Here is an 18,028-nt window from a genome sequence, read left to right as displayed (position 1 = left end):
ACTAATACCCTGAATCCAAAACTGACCTTATTAAATGTGCCTGTGGCTCTATTAGCATAAAAAAACAGGCTTTTATAACCTGTCATTCACCTACCTAAGGTGTCCAAGGGGACGTCGCTTCATACAGGGTGCCCGGCTGCAGCCATCTCCGTCTGGTGCCCAGCGCGCCTTCCCACTAGAAATCGCCGCCCTCCCTTTCAATAGTGCCGCCTTCCTCACCTCAGCCCCGCCTCCGCAATCGTCCGGTCCCTCTGCCACATCCCGCGCGTGCGCACTAGGCATAACCTGAGAGACCGGACGATTGCGGAGGCGGGGCTGAGGTGAGGAAGGTGGCGATTTCTAGTGGGAAGGCGGCGCTGGGCACCCTGTATGAAGCGACGTCCCCTTGGACACCTTAGGTAGGTGAATGACAGGTTATAAAAACCTGTTTTATATGCTAATAGAGCCACAGGCACATTTAATAAGGTCAGTTTCGGATTCAGGGTATTAGTAGGGACCTGGCCATATGTTTAGGTTACAGGCCTCAAATCTCATGACAGAATCCCTTTAACTAAGTTTTTCCTACCTATCCAGGACATGTACGGTATGTCCAGCTTAGATAGTTGAGATTTTATATCTGATAAAAGTGGTGGATAATTAAGTTGGAACAGCAGGCTGGGATCCTTGGGGATTTGTATCCCAAGATATTTTATTGAAATTGGCTCCCACGTGAAGGGGAAGGATTGCGCCAGAGACATAATTTCCTCATTCGGGATATTTAAACCCAGCGATGTGCATTTAGACAAATTGATTTTGAAATTGGAGAGGTGTCCAAACTTATCTAGTAAAGAGATCAATGAGGGAAAGGCTTTACTGGGATCAGTGAGGAAGAGTAACATATCGTCCGCAAACGCTGCTACGTGATGTGTGACTCTATTCACAGTTAGGCCTTCAATGGAGGGGTCTAATCGAATGGCTTGAATAAGTGTTTCTAAGCAAAGAATGAAAAGTGTAGGCAACAAAGGGCAGCCTTGTCTCGTACCATTTCGGATATTAAAGCATGGAGAGAAGGTGCCATTTACTTTAACTTTAGCATGGGGAGCAGAGTATAATGACATTATTGCAGCTAAAAATTGAGGCGGGAAGCCAAATGTATGAAGCGCTAATTCCATAAAACCCTAATCGACTCTGTCAAAAGCCTTCTCGGCGTCCGTACTGAGCAAGGCTAATTTGGATTTGCTTCTGACAGAGTATTCTACTGCTTGGATAACTCTAAAGGTGCTATCCCTGCATTCTCTCCCACCCACAAAGCCTGTTTGTCCCGGGGATACCAAAGTGTGCAGCAGTGGCGATATTCTGCCAGCTAAAATCTTGGCCCATAGTTTGGTGTCTAAATTTAATAATGATATGGGTCTATAACTCGAGGTTAGCTCATGGTCTTTATCTGGTTTAGGAATGACAACTATATGTGCTTCTAAAGCTTGCTTAGCTATAGGCTTGCCATTAAGCAGATGGTTAAAATAATGAACAAGCCTGGGGCCCAGTACATGAAAAAATTTCTTATAGTACACTATAGGGAGACCATCTGGCCCTGGGCTTTTACCTGGAGGGATGCTTTTTATTACCGTATTTTTCGCTTTATAAGACGCACTTTTTCCCCCCCAAAAGTGGGGGGAAAATGGCAGTGCATCTTATAAAGCGAACACTGCCATGTTTACTTTGCTGACGCTGATACATCGCAAGCCGCGATGTATCAGAGGGGTGGGAGGAGGGGACGGAGGCTGGCAACGCTCGCGGCGGGGCCCGATGCAGTCACTGTACTGTAATACATCGGGCCCCGCTCACGGCAATTATCACATGTAAAGAAAGCAGAGTGTAATGAAGCCTTTTTCATATGTAAAGTCTATTATCTTCAAGCAGTATCTCTGCTTTTAACTAGGGCAATCCTCTGTAGTAGTACATCTTACTATGAAAGCGGCAGGCAGGGCGGCAGCGTAATCTCGCGATGCTCACTCATTCACGCTCCTCCCACTTCCTTCATGAATGAGTGAGCATCGCGAGATTACGCTGCCGCCCTGCCTGCCGCTTTCATAGTAAGGTGTACTACTACAGAGGATTGCCCTAGTTAAAAGCAGAGATACTGCTTGAAGATAATAGACTTTACATATGAAAAAGGCTTCATTACACTCTGCTTTCTTCTATAACAGTACTCACTATGAAAGCAGCGGTCCAGCCGGCGCGTGACGTCACTCACTCGGTCATGCTCCTCCCACTTCATTAATGAAGCTGGCAGGAGCGTGACTGAGTCTGACTGAGTGACGTCACGTGCTGGCCGGACTGCTGCTTTCATAGTGAGTACTGTTATAGAAGAAAGCAGAGCCATTAAAAGATTTTACATATAAAGTCTGTGTGCACTGTGGTGTAATGGGGGTCACTATTCACACAGGACAATATACTGTGACACATATGATACTGTGACCAGCATAAGATCATCTTATGCTGGTCACAGTATCATATGTGTCACAGTATATTGTCCCTGTGTGAATAGTGACCCCCATTACATAAGATGCTATATATGATGCTACATCCCCCTCATAACAATGCGTCATCCACAGGTCCCCCCATAACAGCGTCATCCACAGGTCCCCCCATAACAGTGTTATCCACAGGTCCCCCCATAACAGTGTCATCCACAGGTCTCCCCATAACAGTGCGTCATCCACAGGTCCCCCATAACAGTGCGTCATCCACAGGTCCCCCCATAACAGTGCGTCATCCACAGACCACCATTAGTTCAAAACCCAGCAAAAGCACACCTTTTTGGTTCAAATATTTTTTTTCTTATTTTCCTCCTCAAAAATCTAGGTGCGTCTTATCATCAGGTGCGTCTTATAAAGCGAAAAATACGGTACTTGTTTTATCTCTTGAAGAGTGATGGGGGCAATAAGCCTGGTCAAGTGTGCTTCTTGCAAAGAAGGCAAGTTTAGGGAGGACAGAAATTGCCTAGTAGCGTTTTGCTTCTCTTCTAAGTTCTTTAAAGGTTCATTTGGGTTAAGGTTATAGAGCTCCTGATAAAAGGATGAGAACACATTAGCTATGTCAGAGGTGTTTTTTAGAAGTGTACCATCCATGGTCCTTATGTGTGTAACATGGGATTGTTCGCAGCGTTTCTTAACCAATGCGGACATAATTTTGTTACCCCTATCACCATGGGCGTGGTGTTTGTGTTTAATCCTAAGGTAATTCCGCGCTGCTTTTATGTTTAAAAGATCTTTAAGAGAGGATCTAAGTTAGGTCAAATCCACCAGGTCGTTGTGGGCTTAGGATTTCTTATGTTTGTGTTCTAATTGGGCTATCTGATTTAATAGTGAAGATATCTGGAGCATCCTAACCTTCTTCATGTGTGAACCCAATGCTATAAATTCCCCTCTCAGAACGGATTTATGAGCTTCCCAAATGGACGCCCAGGAAACATCAGAGGTAACATTCTCAGAAAAATACCTATCAATTTTACTAGACATTTTACTTAAGGTATCAGAAGAGTCAAGTAAGGTAGCATTGAGTCTCCATGACCACTCTCCTCTAGGTAAATCATGGAGAGCCAAAGTGAAGGTAACAGGAGCGTGATCAGAAACTGTTATACAATGGACATCCGCATCTACAATCTTAGGGAGGCACCTGCTGCTCAAGAAGAGATAATCTAATCTGTGATAGGATCTATGAGCATTAGAGTAGAATGTGTAATCTTTGCATTCAGCGTGTGTAGAGTGCCAGACATCACTAACAGCCAGAGATTGCAGCTGCTGTGAAATTCCTTTTAGCGCTCTGGTTGAAATTGCAGATTTCTGTTTTGAAGAATCAAGTAAAGGATTCAGAGTAAGGTTCAGGTCCCCTGCTATAATCAAGGTGCCTGAAGTGAACATAGAGATAGTATTCAGCACGCTTTTTATTAATTTAACTGTGCTTTTGTTGGGCGCATATAGGTTGCAAATGGTAAATTCAGAGTTGCCTATTAAACTCTTAAGCAACAGGTACCTTCCCTCCGGATCCACTAGGTCAGTGTTTCCCAACCAGTGTGCCTCCAGCTGTTGCAAAACTACAAATCCCAGCATGCCCGGACAGCCTTTGGCTGTGCGGGCAAGCTGGGAGTTGTAGTTTTGCAACAGCTGGAGGCACACTGGTTGGGAAACACTGCACTAGGTCTCCAGTTTTCACAAATGGAACCTTTTTATGGACGCCTATGCTGACTCATTTTGTGGCCTTTTGTTCATTGTTTGAATGGAAGGGACAAACAACTTATCTTTAGGAGATTGTACTGGAGCCAAGTGTTGTCCTGCAGTAATTTTCAAATCGGGGGAGACCAAAGCCACAATGATACCTGCCGGCAAAATAGGTTCTGGTGGAGTATCAGGAGACTGAAAAGCACAAAAACTCTGGGATAGGGCATCCGCTTTCACATTTTTACTTCCTGGCCTGAAAGTTTACTTCCTGGCCTGAAAGTAATGCAAAAGTTAAAGTGTGCAAAGAATAATGCCCACCTAGCCTGTCTGGGATTCAAGCGTTTACCATATTCCAAAAACATCAAATTCTTATGATCAGTAATTACTGTGATACGATGTTGAGCCCCCTCCACAAAATGACGCCATTCCTCAAAAGCCAATTTAATAGCAAGTAAATCTCGATTACCAATGTCATAATTTCTCTCAGTAGAAGAGAACTTATGAGAAAAGAAAGCGCAGGGTCTCAGGTTAGTGAGAGCTGATGACCCCTGGGAGAGTACTTCCTCTACCCCATCCTCGGAAGCATCAACCTCCACCACAAAAGGCCGCTCTTGATCTGGTTGAACTAATACTGGGGCGTTAACAAAATACCTCTAGAGTGTTTCAAAAGCCTCTATGGCCTCTGGCAACCAATTAACTAGATCCGCCCCCTTCTTGGTTAGGACAGTGAGAGGCGTGGCAATAGTAGAAAAGTTCTTAATACATTTCCGGTAATAATTTGCAAAACCCAGGAAGCGTTGTAACGCTTAAAGAGAGGAGGGTCTCACCTACTCCAAAATAGCCTGCACCTTCCCCGGATCCATCTTAAAGGATTGGGGTGTGAGTATATATCTCAAAAATGAAATTTCCTGCACTCCAAAAATATTCTTAGTTCTCACCCTTAACGAATAATCAGTTTTCCTGAAGAACCTCCAGTACCTGTCTAGTGTGAGCCACGTGAGAATCCCAGTCAAGCGAATAAATCAGAATATCATCCAAATAAACAATCACGAATTTTCCAATAAATTGTCTAAAAATGTCATTGACAAAATTTTGGAAAAACGCGAGAGCATTACTTAAACCAAATGGCATCACCAAATATTCATAATGACCCTCAGGGGTACTAAAGGCAGTTTTCCACTCATCCCCCTCCTTAATACGAATAGGATTATAGGCTCCCTTGAGATCAAGTTTAGTGAACCAGTGAGCTCCAAGGACTTGGTTAAACAGGTCTGGAATCAACAGCAAAGAGTACTGATTTTTAATAGTAATCTTAATTAACTCTCTATAATAGACTGTCTCAATCCACCGTCCTTTTTGGCAACGAAGAAAAACCCGGCCCTATAAGAGACACCGAGGGTCTAATATGTCCTTTTTGTAGGCTCTTCTTCAGGTGGTCCCTCATAGACTCCCGTCCTGGACAAATTATAAATACGACCCTTAGGGTTCTTGGATCCCGGAACAAGATTGATGGCACAGTCATATGGTCTATGAGGGGGAAGAAAATCAGCCTCGGTCATGGAAAAAACATCAGCAAAGTCACTAATGTACGTGGGAAGAGAGTTTGACTCCGCAGTGACTCCAGCCTGAATCTCAGGTAGACAGCATGAATCACATTTCACCCCCCATTTCTCTAATTCACCTGTGGACCAATTGATGACTGGATTATGAACCTGGAGCCAAGGTAAACCCAGAACTACATCCATGGGTAAATTCTTTAGAATAAAAAAAGAAGTACACTCAGTATGACAAGCCCCCACAGTCAAGGTCACTTCCGAAGTACAATATTCTACTGTCCCACCTACTAAAGGTATGGCATCAATAGCAATAATATCAATGGGGTTAGCCAGAGACAACATGGGCACACCAAGGGAAAGAGCAAAATTATGGTGAATAAAATTAGAGGCAGACCCAGAATCAATAAATGACTTCCCAGAACCCTTACTAGAGCCAAAAGAAATACCTACAGGAAACAATACCTTCTCTTTAACCACCTTGGGGAATACCTTATCCTCCTGTGCATCATGACGTGGAGATCTCCTGAAAGGAGGAATTTTCGGACATTACCGTAGCCAGTGATCTGATTCTCTGCAATAAAAGCAGGCACCCTTTTGACGTTTTAGATCCCTCTTGGTCATTCCAAGCTGCATGGGCTCTTCTGGATTATTCTCTAATTGGACTTTCAAGGGTGAGGAGTCAGGTTTCACCATCACCAGTGGAGACGTCAGTTGTTCTCTTTGTCTTTCGTCGGTCCATTCTAACAAGCTAAAGTCATCGTCTGTTCTAAAGTGTCAGGGAGGGGGTAACTGATCAACATATCTTTCAAGTCCTCAGAGAGCCCTAACCTGAACTGACATCTAAGCACTGGATCATTCCAACCAGAGGAAATGCACCATTTCCGGAATTTGGTGCAATGTTCCTCCACAGGTCTGTCTCCCTGACGAAGAGACTTTAATTGACTCTCTGCGACAGCCGACTTATTGGGTTCATCGTAGAGTACACCTAAGACGTGGAAAAATGCTTCCACAGTAGCTAGGCAAGGGGAATCCGTGGGTCTCCCTGCAACAAAGACATAAGAATGCCTACTCTCTGTTGTTCAGAACCTGAAGAGTGTGGATGTAAACGAAAATAAAGCTTACGGCTCTCTTTAAAGGTCAAAAAATGCTTCTTATTTCCTGAAAAACGGCCAGGCAGCTTAACAGGAGGTTCAAGATTCTGATCATAGGAGGCCGCTACAGGTGGGTCCTGAAACAATTCCTGCTGCTGTAGTCTCTCCGCCAAGTCCTGCACCATTTGAGCGAGACTATGTACCTGATCCGTAAGGACTCGCATAGGGTCATTGGTTTCGGTAAGGCCTGTGATTTTGTCACGATAGGTAGGGATGAATGCAGCCCTAAACTCCACCGACACCTCTATCTCTACCTACTTGCACGGTCTGTCCTAACCGACGGCGTACAACTGGGAGGCAGTCCCTAGCTTACGTATGTGCAGGGGCCTAAGAAAAGGAACAACACAAAGTGTACACAATAGTGAGACAGATCACACAGAAGCGAGACTTCCAGGCCGGCACAGAATAGCAATAGAGCAAAGGGCCCAGGTAAAGGATAGGAGGGTACAAAAGCACACAATAAACTATAATGCCAAGTGAATACAAGCCGAGGTCAAAAGCCAGGAGGTTGCTTCAGTACCAGGGGTAACACACATGACCCATGTCCCTCAGGACAGCTGAGCGCTGATTCTTTGACATCGGCGTTCAGTTCCCTAGCTGATTGTTGTCTAGGAGATGGAGGACGCCGGCCACACTGAGGAATCGTGCACGGCTGGGTCCTCCCTGCCTCCATGTCACTCCTCCTCACTAGCGGGATGCCGGCAGCGCTGCAGGGGAAGAGTGCGTCGCCGGCTCCCCGTTACAGATACACTATTATGCAGACATAAAGCAGATCCTGGAAGGTGTAGTTCACCAACTCTTGGAATACCGCGGGAGCATTGCACAGACTGAAGGGCATGACGAGATACTAATAGTGTCCGTCACGAGTGTTAAAAGCAGTCTTCCACTCATCGCCCTTTCAAATTCCGATAAGATTATATGCATCGTGCAGGTTAAATTTAGTGAAGACCTTAGCTTCCTGGATCCTGTCGAAGAGTTCCGAGATTAGTGGTAAAAGGTATCGGTTCTTGATCAGGCCTTGATAGTCGATGCAGGGCTGTAAGGATCCATCTTTTTTTTGCACAAAAAAACCCCCGGCACCGGCTGGTCAAGTAAATTTCTGGATAAACCTCTCAAGATTTTCCTTAATGTACTCAGACATCGCTTGGGCCTCGGGAAGTGAGAGGGGGAAGACTCGACCACGAGGAGGAGTGGCACCAGGCAGAAGGTCAATCGGATAGTCATACGGTCGATGAGGAGGCAGGGTCTCCACCTCTTTCTTGCTGAAAACATCTGCAAAGCTGGCGTACTGCTGCGGGAGTCTAGGCAGGTCTACTGGTACAGGAGGCGAGGAAGCAGGTTGGACCTCCGATAGACAGGTGGAATGACAGGATGATCCCCAACGTAGAATCTGACCGGAGTTCCAGTCCAGAACTGGAGAGTGCTGATGCAGCCAGGGAATACCGAGGATAACCAGATTCACGGACGCTGGCAGCACGTAGAAGGAAATCATCTCAGAATGCAGAACCCCAATTTGCAGCTTGAGGGGCATAGTCATAGAGATCACGGGTTTAGGGAGTAGCAGTCCATTAACGGAGACCACTGACAGAGGCCTCTTAAGACGGATGGTATGAAGTTGGAACTGATTGATCAGAGCTTGCTGAAAGAGATTACCGGCTGACCCAGAGTCCAGGAATGCAGGCACAGACAGCGTGACTCCCTTGTGCGAGAGAGTCACCGGAACAGAGAGTTTCGGAGAGGACTTCTTTTTGTCTAGGATCACCTCTCCAACAGATCCTAAAAATTGCCGTTTCCTGCCTTCTTGTGACAATTATGCACGAAGTGGTCCTTTCCACCACAATACAAACACAAGTTTTCTGCTTTGCGGCGTAAACGTTCCTGGTCAGACAATCGAAGGTGCTCTATTTGCATTGGCTCTTCAGGTAGGATGGACACTAGAGGAAGGAGCAGCCTCTGCAAGGATGGAGCCAACCAAGGTGGCCTTCTAGTGCAAACGACCTCCTTAGCATGTTCCTTGAAGCGCATATCTATCCTTGTAGCCAAGGTTATCAGATCATTCAGAGTAGAAGCCGTATTTCTGGCCTAAATGTGACAGTCACTTATGCATGTGTAATCCCAGATGTGCAGAATATTAGAGGGTTTTTTCACCCCAGTAACCAAAAAGCTGTATTTCTGACCTAAATGTGACAGTCACTTATGCACGTGTAATCCCAGATGTGCAGTATATCAGAGGCTTTATTCACCCCAGTATGCCAAAGCCGTATTTATGGCCTAAATGTGACAGTCACTTATGCACGTGTAATCCCAGATGTGCAGTATATCTGATTTTTTTTCACCCCAGTATGCCAAAGCCGTATTTATGTCAGCCATGCCACCACATATACCCTGCTATACCCAGTTTTTCACACAGTAAATTTTGATGTTCACATTGAGTTGCAAAGGGAAATTTTTCCTGGGATAAGGGATGATCCATTTATGTGGTAGATGATTTATGTTTATTGTCACCCTACTATCAATACCTGGTATCCCCACACTACTGTTATTGTATTTTATCTCATTGATCAGTACTTTCTGTGTTGGATTAACTGGTGATACAATATGTCTCAATTTATGGTTATATACCTATGAAATACTTATTACCACATACTGTATTACCTCTGCTTTGGGGTTTGTCTGTTTTCTCTACTATTCAACACTCCCTGCATTTTTTACTTATTGTTGTATTGACTAATAAAGATGTTATTTTTGTATTTATCTATGTGTGGTTTTGATTACTTTTAGGTTTTATGATGCAACATTCCCAAAGACAGCTGTTTTCATTTTAGAAATTTAGAGATGGCTGCAAGCCTATGCTGTAGATATTGTATTTTTGTTTTAAAAGAGTCTGATAATTAAAAAGAAATTCATTTGTATTTCCAAATGTATTCTAAGAAGGTTTAGGCATAGAACAGAACTAAAAACTCTGTGAACAAAATACTAAAATAAACTGAGCACTCAGATATTCAGGGGGAGTCAAAAGTTGCAGGGCACCCTTTTATTTCAGAAACAAAAGGGAAAGTGAAATGTCTGAATACCCCATCAACTAACGGGCGAGAGGGCCTTTTTTTAGGTTATGTCAGGAACATGGCCGCCATCTTGAAAGCAACCATATTGAAAGCAACCATATTGAGTCAAGGGCAAATTTTTCCAAGGGGAAGGGGGTAATGTAGCATCAAAGAAAACTCAAAGGTTATCAACACAAAAAGTTCAAAACGTTTGTTGTTTGTTACAGGTAACTAAAGATGTAGTCTGTGTTCAGCACCACGGACAACACATTGAACACGTCAAATAGCTGTGCATCACAGGGAATATTTCCGGTTGTTGTTGCAACTTTCTGTGTTGTTAAGTTTTGAACCACAACATATATTGCAAATCTGATTGTGGCAATCAATTTCTGAGAAAATTCTGGTCTTCTCTGACATGTTACATGACCCCCTTCACATTGGAAACATTTTCCACAGTGGTTTTTGTCTGGCCGAATGACGGCACTAATGTCAGAAACAGGCTGGATCCCTGCCGGGTAATATTATAGTCAATGGGGTCTTACGACGAACTCTGGCAGGATGTTCCACTACTGGAAAACCTGCCAGATCATTTTGGCGTTAGTCTGAAACTAGCCTTATGGGCAAATATTATTTGAGAACAATTTGTAAGAATTTGTAAGATGAGATGCTTACTTGTCCATCTCAGAAAATATGCAAACCTTACATCAGTGTGGAAATTTGCAAAAATTAGCAGATTTTCTCTATTGTATTATTACATCATTTTTTTTTTTACAGAAAAGTGCAGTGACAAGTTTTCATTAATGTCCCAGTTGATTTAAATTTTTTTCCTAAGACGAATGCTGTCAGGTTACCCTTGTTTTTGATGGCCAGAGTAGCACAAACCTGAACACTATCCTACTCAGTAAAAAGACCCAAAAACTTAAATTACCTTTTTACCATTTTTTTTTAAATAGAATACATCCACTGGAATTGGTTAGAAATGGAAGACTTGTTGGATGCCATGATGCTGGCGTGAACAGAGGCTTACCTTAGTGCAAGTGAGTGACAGTCAATTGCAAGAAGTTCATGAAAGTTAACATCTTTATGATTGCAACATTAAATAATGGTTTATGGGGATGCTTTGCAAACTTCCTTGTTAACTATTAAAGGGGTTCTACGGGCTTTAAATATTGATGACCTATCCTCAGGATAGTAGATAAAAGTGTTTGTAGAGCAGCACCCACAGACATAAATGGCCACACCGGTAATGCAACAGCCGAGCCACGACCGCAGATCCTCAGCAGTCGACCATATAGTAAATGAAGAGAGGTAGCGGCAGCATCTCCAGTGAATCCTTTATTGGACGGACTTTACAGAAAGTGCCTTAAAATCAAGCAGCAACGTTTCGGCTGTATCCCAGCCTTTGTCAAGCCTAATACAGAGTAATAATCTCTATCCTTTAAAAAGTGCAAGCAGCTCCACCCACAAAAGGGGGGAGCCAATACAATATATAGCAGCCTTTTACAATTAACATCACAACCAATAAATAGTGTCTTATAATCAAACTAAAATGCATACATCCGCAGGTGCATGACATGTGCTCACCTTAAACAGTACACAGCAGTATTGTCCATTCCTTGCGGCCAGCGGGACTCACATAGCGCATCTCCAGAGGTGCATTGCGCATGTCAGTGTTATTATCCATAAGGCCTCTTTCACACGGGCGAGTTTTCCGTGCGGGTGCAATGCGTGAGGTGAACGCATTGCACCCGCTCTAAATCCAGACCCATTCACTTCAATGGGGCTGTGCACATGAGCAGTGATTTTCACGCATCACTTGTGCATTGCGTGAAAATTGCAGCAAGCTCTATATTGTGCGTTTTTCACGCAACGCAGGCCCCATAGAAGTAAATGGGGCTGCGTGAAAATCGCAAGCAACCGCAAGCAAGTGCGGATGCGGTGCGATTTTCATGCATGGTTATAAGGGAAAATAATCGCATTCTTAATACAGAATGCTACGGTAAGTAAATTAGAGATGAAGGGGTTAAAAAATTTTTTTTTAAATTAAACTCACCTTATCCACTTGTTCGCGCAGCCCAGCTCACCGTCTTTCTTCTTCTTTGATGACCTGGGAAGAGAAGGACCTTTGGTGACGTAACTGCGCTCATCACATGGTCCATCACATTATCCATCACCCTGGTGATGGACCATGTGATGAGCGCAGTGATGTCACCAAAGGTCCTTTTCTCCCAGGTCATCAAAGAAGAAGAAAGAAGAGAAGCCAGGCTGCGTGAACAAGTGGATAAGGTGAGTTTAATTATTTTCTTTTATTTTTTGACCCCTTCATCTCTAATTTACTTAGCATTCTGTATTAAGAATGCTATTATTTTCCCTTAGACCATGTTACAAGGGAAAATAATAAAAATTACACAACACCGATCCCAAACCCGAACTTCTGTGAAGAAGTCCGGGTTCGGGTCTGGGTACCAAACATGCCACTCGCGCCGAAAAATTGCACATTTTCCTGCGACGCACCTGCATCCTATCCGGCCCTCACACGCGACGCCCGTGTGAAAGAGGCCTAAGTGTTCAGGACCTGGGGAGCACACTGGTCATGTGACCCTGGTTACATGATGGTCATGAGAACATCACATGACCACATAATCTCCTCCTATTCATCCACATTTAAATATGTATGGGATATATGTGAGATCCGGGAGTATATCTTGTTCCAAAAAGTTGTTTTGGCCACGCCTAATGTTTTTGCTATCTCTCTGATGGGGTTGTTTTGTTTTTTCAGCCCAATGATGGCTTGCTTCACTGATAGTGACAGCTCTTTGGATCTCATCTTGAGAGTTGACAGCAACAGATTCCAAATGCAAATAGCACACTTGAAATGAACTCTGGACCTTTTATCTGCTCATTGTAATTGGGATAATGAGGGAATAACACACACCTGGCAGTGGAACAGATGAGAAGCTAATTGTCCCATTACTTTTGGTTCCTTTACAAGTGGGAGGCACATATGCAAACTGTTATAATTCCTACACCGTTCACCTGATGTGGATGTAAATACCCTCAAATTAAAACTGACAGTCTGCAGTTAAAGCACATCTTGTTCGTTTCATTTCAAATCCATTGTGGTGGTGTATAGAGCCAAAAATGTTAGAATTGTGTCGATGTCCCAATATTTATGGACCTGACTGTAGGTGAGTATTTAGCTTTTCATTTTTTGCCTACTTTGAGGGACATGTGGGGGGGGGGACGACACACAGGAGGACATATTAGGGAAGAAACATCGAGTACATGGGGGGGAATGTGGGGGCCATGTGGGGCCAAATTATTATGGGAGGGAATACTATGTGGGGACAAATTACTATGTGGGGGCAAATTATTATGGGAGGGACTACTATGTGGGGGCAAATTACTATATGGGGCAAATTGCTATGTGGGGGTAGTGTGGGGCAAATTATTATGGGAGGGACTACTATGTGGGGCAAATTACTATATGGGGCTGTGTGGGGCCAAATTATTATGGGAGGGACTACTATGTGGGGGCAAATTACTATATGGGGCAGTGTGGGGGCAAATTACTATGTGGGGGCAGTGTGGGGGAAACTATTGTGTGGGGGCAAATTACTATGTGGGGGCAGCGTGGGAGCAAATTATTATGGGAGGGACTACTATGTGGGGGCAAATTACTATATGGGGCAGTGTGGGGGCAAATAACTATGTGGGGGCAAATTACTATGTGGGGGCAGTGTGGGGGAAACTATTGTGTGGGGGCAAATTACTATGTGGGGGCAGCGTGGGAGCAAATTATTATGGGAGGGACTACTATGTGGAGGCAAATTACTATATGGGGCAGTGTGGGGGAAATTTCTATGTGGGGACAGTGTGGAATAATTGCTATGTGGGGACAGTGTGGGGTAATTTCTATGTAGGGACAGTGTGGGGAAATTGCTATGTGGCGACAGTGTGGGGAAATTGCTATGTGGGGACAGTGTGGGGAAATTGCTATGTGGGGACAGTGTGGGGAAATTGCTATGTGGGGACAGTGTGGAGAAATTGCTATGTGGGGACAGTGTGGGGACAGTGTGGGGAAATTGCTATGTGGGGACAAATTACTATGTGGGGGCAGTGTGGGGGCAAATTACTATGTGGGGGCAAATTACTATGTGGGGGCAGTGTGGGGGAAACTATTGTGTGGGGGAAATTGCTATGTGGGGACAAATTACTATGTGGGGGCAGTGTGGGGGCAAATTACTATGTGGGGCAGTGTGGGGGAAACTATTGTGTGGGGGCAGTGTGGGGGCAGTTTGGGGACAGCGTGGGGAAATTGCTATGTGGGGACAGTGTGGGGAAAATGCTATGTGGGGACAGTGTGGGGAAATTGCTATGTGGGGGAAAATTACTATGTGGGGGAAATTGCTATGTGGGGGCAGTGTGGTGGAAATTACTATGTGGGGGCAGTGTGGTGGAAATTACTATGTAGGGGCAGTGTGGTGGAAATTACTATGTAGGGGAAATTACTGTGTGGGGGCAAACTACTATATGGGGGCAGTTTGGGGGAAATTACTGTGTGGGGGCAAATTACTATGGGGGGATTACTATATGGGGCAGTGTGGTGGAAATTACTATATGGGGGTGTTGCTATTGGGGAGGCACTGTAGGGGCAATTCTATTATTTTTGGGGACACTATACAGGGATTATTGCCTGGAGCACAATAGAGGGTGGCATTATTACTCGGGGCACTCTAGGGGACATTATAGCTGCTGTGGACATTATACCATTTGGGGTAATTTATCAAACTGGTGTAAAGCAGAACTGGCTTAGTTGCCCATAGCAGCCAATCAGATTCCACCTTTAATATTTGACAGCTCTTTTGGAAATCCAGTTCTACTTTACACCAGTTTGATAAATGACTCCAATTATGTCTATAAGGCCTCATGCACACGACCGTTGTTGTGTTCCGTTTTCCGTGATTTTCTGCGGACCCATTGACTTTCAATGGGTCCGTTGAAAACTCGGAAAATGCACCGTTTGTCATCCACGTCCGTGATCCGTGTTTCCAGTCCGTCAAAAAAATATGACCTGTCCTATTTTTTTCACGGACAACGGTTCGCGGACCCATTCAAGTCAATGAGTCCGTGAAAAAACACTGAGGCACACAAGATTTTCATCCGCGTCCGTGATCCATGTCCGTTTTTTTCCCATCATTTTCAAGGCAAACTTGACTTAGATTTTTTTTTCACTTTTCATGTCTGGTGATCCTCCAAAAATCAAGGAAGACACACGTAAACAAAAACGGAAACGGATCACGGAACAACGGAACCCCGTTTTGCGGACCATGAAAAAATACTGTCGTGTGCATGAGGCCTCAGGGTCACTATTTTTTCAGCAGTATAGTACCTTGGACATTGGGGAGCAAAACGGGCACAGTATTGGGAGTGGCAGCAGGATGACACTGTTGGGACACCAGGATGAGGAGGTTGATGGAAAAATTGAGAAATCTAACGTGTCTGAAAGATGTGGCTGAAAGAATTTGCCATGGTGGTCTGGGTCAAATGGAGAAGGTCTACATGACAGGAGATGTCACTGGATGTAAGAGGTATGTGGTGCTGTATTCTCCTCCATGTCTTTTTTATTATAATTATATGTATTTTAAATTTGGTGACCAAATTTTTCAGTTTAGGACCCAATTTGGGGTATTTTTTTTAGTCTGAAGATGTCATATGGCCTAGGAAGAGACTGTGGCACTCATGAAGCACCGCAGCCTCTTCATACAAAAAAAACCTAAACTAAAATGGAGGGAGGGGCCCAAGTTGGGTAGACAGCCAGTGCCCCTTCCTATATAAGGGATAAGAGTCATTTTCTGACTACCCGTATATACTCGAGTATAAGCCGACCCGAGTATAAGCCGAGCCCCTAATTTTACCCCAACAAAATGGGAAAAATTATAGATTCGAGTATAAGACTAGGGTGGGAAATGCAGCTATAATGCAGAGTGTATGTGTATATAATGCACACACTCTACATTATATACACACATCTGCAAGAGGGTGACTCCCTGTATTTAATGCAGAGTGTGTGCATTATATACACACACACTCTGCATTAAATACAGGGAGCCATCCACAGATCTCCCCCCTAAACAGTGACATCCACAGATCTCCCCCCTAAACAGTGCCATCCACAGATCCCCCCTAAACAGTGCCATCCACAGATCCCCCCCTCCCCTAAACAGTGCCATGATGGCACTGTTTAGGGGAGGGGGTATCTGTGGATGGCACTGTAGGGGGATCTGTGGATGGCACTGCCATCCACAGATCCCCCTACAGTGCCATCCACAGATCCCCCTACAGTGCCATCCACAGATCTCCCTACAGTGCCATCCACAGATCCCCCTACAGTGCCATCCACAGATCTCCCTACAGTGCCATCCACAGATCTCCCTACAGTGCCATCCACAGATCCCCCTACAGTGCCATCCACAGATCCCCCTACAGTGCCATCCACAGATCCCCCTACAGTGCCATCCACAGATCTCCCTACAGTGCCATCCACAGATCCCCCTACAGTGCCATCCACAGATCTCCCTACAGTGCCATCCACAGATCCCCCTACAGTGCCATCCACAGATCCCCCTACAGTGCCATCCACAGATCCCCCTCCCCGACGCTCACAGCAGTATATATAAGTAACCTTTAACTGTGGATATCTTACTTTGTACTTTGCCTTTGCTCCGGTAATACAGGCAGTGCGGGGAGCGGCGATCACTCACTGACGTCACGCGCCTTCTCCCACTAGGCGGCGCAGGCGCGTGACGTCAGTGAGTGAGCGCCGCCCCCCGCACTGCCTGTATTACCGGAGTTAAGACCTAGACTCGAGTATAAGACGAGGATGCTTTTTGAGCACAAAAATATGTGCCAAAAAACTCGTCTTATACTCGAGTATATACGGTAAGTTGCAAGACATTCAGTTACTTGCCCATTTTTATTTGGACAGCTTTGATGTGGTGTCCTTATACACGTGTCATGACCTATGGTGTACGCTGTGACACTGTTGCCACACTTGCGGTTGCTCGCGGCAACGTGTTGCTGTGAGACTGGGTGTGGTCACTTGGCTTATATCTTCTGTGGTTTCCTGGCTGGAGTCAGTTGTACTTTAGCTGTCGTGGATGAATAGGAGGAGATTATGTGGTCATGTGATGCTCACATGACCATCATGTGACCAGGGTCACATGACCGGTGTGCTCCCCAGGTCCTGAACACCTAGGCCTCATTCACACGGGCATCGTGTGTGGGGCCGGATAGGATGCGGGTGCGTCATGGGAAAATGATTTTTCTGCGCGAGTGCAAAGCGTTTTAATGCATTTTGCACGTGCGTGAGAAAATTGGCATGTTTGGTACCCAGACCCGAACCCGGACTTCTTCACAGAAGTTCAGGTTTGGGATCGATGTTGTTTAAATTTTATTATTTTCCCTTATAACATAGTTATAAGGGAAAATAATAGCATTCGTAATACAGAATGCTAAGTAAATTAGAGATGGAGGGGTTAAAATAAAAAAAGATAATTAAACTCACCTTATCCACTTGTTTGCGCAGCCTGGCTTCTCTTCTTTCTTCTTCTTTGTCAAACTAATTTAATCAGTTTCTATGAGGAGGTAAGTTCTAGACTTGACAGCGGCGAATCAATGGATGTCGTGTATCTGGACTTCTCCAAAGCATTTGACACTGTACCACATAAAAGGTTAGTATATAAAATGAGAATGCTCGGACTGGGAGAAAACGTCTGTAAGTGGGTAAGTAACTGGCTCAATGATAGAAAACAGAGGGTGGTTATTAACGGTACATACTCAGATTGGGTCACTGTCACTAGTGGAGTACCTCAGGGGTCAGTATTGGGCCCTATTCTCTTCAATATATTTATTAATGATCTTGTAGAGGGCTTGCATAGTAAAATATCAATTTTCGCAGATGACACTAAACTGTGTAAAGTAATTAACACTGAAGAGGACAGTATACTACTACAGATGGATCTGGATAGATTGGAGGCTTGGGCAGATAAGTGGCAGATGAGGTTTAACACTGACAA

This window comes from Bufo bufo, chromosome 2 (assembly GCF_905171765.1).
Source record: "Bufo bufo chromosome 2, aBufBuf1.1, whole genome shotgun sequence".
In the NCBI taxonomy this organism is placed as follows: Eukaryota; Metazoa; Chordata; class Amphibia; order Anura; family Bufonidae; genus Bufo; species Bufo bufo.
The sequence above is the reverse complement of the archived record's forward strand: the minus strand, read 5'-3'. Positions refer to the sequence as shown.